Source organism: Hibiscus syriacus, unplaced genomic scaffold (assembly GCF_006381635.1).
Source record: "Hibiscus syriacus cultivar Baekdansim isolate YM2019G1 unplaced genomic scaffold, ASM638163v2 tig00112215_pilon, whole genome shotgun sequence".
Taxonomy (NCBI): domain Eukaryota; kingdom Viridiplantae; phylum Streptophyta; class Magnoliopsida; order Malvales; family Malvaceae; genus Hibiscus; species Hibiscus syriacus.
In genome coordinates, this window is record NW_024063268.1 from 1,313,238 (window position 1) to 1,316,994 (window position 3,757).

At 37.6% G+C, this 3,757-nt stretch overlaps 1 pseudogene; it reads right to left on the reverse strand.

The window, feature by feature from the left end:
* Positions 1–2,172: 2,172 nt before the first annotated feature.
* Positions 2,173–3,427, reverse strand: LOC120175751 (annotated as a pseudogene).
* Positions 3,428–3,757: the final 330 nt, after the last annotated feature.

The window sequence follows — 3,757 nt, forward strand, 5'->3', positions numbered from 1 at the left end:
GATCACTATCAACAGGAACGCTAGATCATAGGAATCGGAAAATCCATATCAAAATCCTAATAAGAATAATAATAACCTCTATTTAAACAATTTACAAAAACCTACGAGTAACTCTCGAAGAACGTGAATCGAACAGATCTGATAGATGGGAAACACCGGATCTAACCGAACCTCTGTTGGGTGAAACACAAATACCTTCATAAAATTATTCTCTCGAGCCAAATCTCAAATAAATAAGCAAAAATGCTAAAAAATACTAAGCGTTTTCGAATTAACGGGCTCAATTTAGGGCTTTCGAGTCAGAATTTGGCAAAACGGATTTCAAAATCAGACTCATGACGTTGAAAAAGATTAAGTTAGAGGGTTTCGAGAAAAAATGTTAACGTCGGTCAATGGTCAACGGTTAGTCAACTATCAACGATCAATAGTCAACGACTGATCGATTCGGTTCGGGTTCGACTGGGTCGGGTCGGATCATGTCGGACAGGTGGGTCAGGTCGGGCTGGCGATTCGGATCGGGTCGGCCCGTTTCTAGAAATACACAAGGCAGTGGGACTTCCCTATGTGCAGTGACAGCGCGTGGGAGTGCGTGGGGGCCATCCGGGGTCAGAAAAATAGCGAAAAAATTCTTATATGCTTTTTAAGGGGTTTTGAGACACTTACCAAGGTCGGTTCACAGTGGTGAACGGCGGAGAACTCAATTTTACAACATCAGAAACTTGATCTTCCTCACCCGCTCACCCGCCGGTGGCAACGATGACAAGATGAACATTGGTGGACTCGGGACGACAAAAGGAACATGATGGTGCAGGAGGTGTTGAAAACGAAATAACGATCGGCTACGAAACGACGATTAAAGATTTTTGCTAAAATAGAAAAGCTTGAAGAGAGAGAGAGAATAGAGTTTCCAAAAGAATAAACTTCCCAGATTTGGGGTTATATATTCCCAAAAAGGAAAAATGGTAAAATTATGCCATAAGTCCTCTAATTTTTATAGTTTCTGAATTTGGATCAAAATTTAATCAAAATTTCACTTTGGCACCCAAATTTAGTTAAAATTTCAATTTAGTTCTCAGAAATTTTTTTAGAATATTTTAGTCCCTAAGTTGGGGTGTGCTAGATAAAATATAGTGAGGGAACAAAACTTGTAACAGGGAAGAACAATGAATTATAGTGAAAAAAAATCAAAGATCTACCTTCAGGAAGATCCAGAACTCAAAACAAAAAATATGAAACTTACCTCTGTTGAAGATGTTGGAGTCACAGTGATAGCCAAAGAGGAATAGAACTGGTTAGGGAAGTGAGCCACTGAAAATACCCAATTATAGGAGCCAGTGAATAATGAAGATTGACAATGAATGGGAGAGGACAATGAACTGTGTTGGTCTAAGATAAGAGATTTAGGGGGAAAAGAACGTGTGATAAAGGAAAAATGAGTTACCGCTATTTTTTCTTTAAGTTGTTTTACGGGATTTGAGTTTATTTCCCCTTTGACTGTAGTTTGATTTCTATTGATTGTAATCGGTTTTTCCCAACCAAACACTTAAAAAGAGGGAAATTGTTTTAAGGAAAATGAATTCCCTCAAACAAACAAACCCTAACCAAATACTAAATTGAAGTTTTACCTAGCAAACTATGAACCGAGACAAAAAAAACATATATATATATATATACATATGATTCTATGTGTATATTATATTATTTGACATGTATAAACATCTACATCTACCTTAAACTTGTTTAAGAGAAGCGTAAATTACGTATTTAATCATTTATTTATTTATTTTTACGATTTTATTTTGAGCATTCAAATATTTTTTTAATCGTATATAATTTTATATTTTTTCATTATGATGATTTATTATTAAAAAATAAATTAAAATTATTAGTGTGCTAATTTTTTAATGATAATTTAATATTATTTAATGATAATATTTTTTAATATATTATTATTAATTTGTTAACGTCGGGTAATCAAAATAAAACTAAAAGTATATATAATATAATTTAGAAAAATAATTAAATGATGATATAAAGTGTGACTAGATATACAGTTAACCCTTAAAAGAATCTTAAAAAAAACTTTTGCAAATTCCAGTTACTTTTGAATGGACAAATTCCAAAAATTTGGTTGATACAAAAATCCAAAACTTGAAGCAATTTTTGTAGGGTTCACCTTGGACCCATGGAGAGTGAGATATCAGCAGGAAAACCAAAGTTGTCAGCCCAAGTCTTTGACTCCAAATACAACTTTGAAACCTTCCCCACAACTCTGCTCATTTCAGGCCTTTTCTCCGGATCTTCCTCCAAGCATTCCAACGCCACCACCACCATCTTCTCCGCCACTTCCACCGGAAAAGAGTCTTTCAACCTCCTATCCACCCACCTCCTCACGCCTCCACCGCCACCGGCCACCGCCTCCCTCGCCGTGTCTATCACGCTCACTCTGTTATACCCTCCATTCACTTCATCAAACATGAATTTCAAGGCTTCGTCCCCACTCAGCAACTCCAAAACCACAACCCCAAACGCATAAACGTCGCATTTCTGCGTCACTAAACCTCTGGATTGAAGCTCTGGTGCCATGTAGCCCCTCGTTCCTTCGATTTTCATAACTTTACTGTCTGTTCTACCGAGGCTTTTCGACCCTTGTTGTATCACTTCCCCGCATATATCGGCAGTCCCAAAATGACAGATTTTGGCCCTTGAAGAATCTTGAGCCACTAAAATACTCGTCATCTTTATATGGTTATTAGTGAAGCTGGTTTCGAGACCCGAACAATGGTGAATATAATCCAAGCCATGAGCAACATCGATGGCGATTTGCATGCGGGAAATCCAAGAAGAAAGCGATGTAAAAACTTGGGTTCTTGGGGTTTCTCAAACAATCACCGAGATTAGCTCCATGAACATATTCATAAACGAGATAAACAAGATTCCCACAAAGGGAAGCACCCAAAAGCTTGATTAAACTACTGTGGTGGCTCCTGCAAATGACTGATAACTTGAGAACCAAGTCATCTAACTCAACGGGACGCCTCAATTTTCTTTGGAAAACGACAACTTGCTTACCTTGAAGCTGACAACGCCAAGAAGATGAGGAAGTTGATGAAGAGAAAGGTTGGGAAAGGAAGTTGTTGGTGGCCGAAGAGATGTCTGAGAAGCTGTAGATATGGGTGTTTTCAGGGAGAGAAGCTCTTAAAGAGGAGAGAGTTTTGGAGGTTTGGGTTGAAAGTGAGTAGCTTGAAGAGTTGATGCAACTTGAAGAAAAAGCTAAATCGTCGGAAGATGGATCGGAGAAGGAAGACGAGGGTTTTGAGGTTTTGGGTGTTTGAAAAGATGAAAAAGATTGTTTTTCTGAATATGGTGATCTTGGTTGTATTACATCGGTGCTTTTTCTGGATCTACACATCAGGAAGAGCAAAGGGAAAATAGGAGAATCGTTTTTAATTTCGGCGGTTGAGGCGGAGATTGTGGCAGCCTGGGGAGAAAGAAATGTTATTTTTTTCAGTGAAAAATGTTTGTATTGGAATTTGAATGTGTTTTGCTTTGAAGTCTTTCTTGTGTTCTGTTGTTTGGCTTTGAAGAATTGCAGTGTTGTCCTTTTCATTTGTCAAATTAGCTTCAAGGTCAACCTTCGCGTCGTGGGTTAAACTTTCTTTTATCTTCTCCTTTTGGTTTATTTAGGATGAATTGTTCGTAGGGTTCTTAATTTTGTAGTTGTAGGATAGAGTCTTACGGTGGTCAAATTCATAAT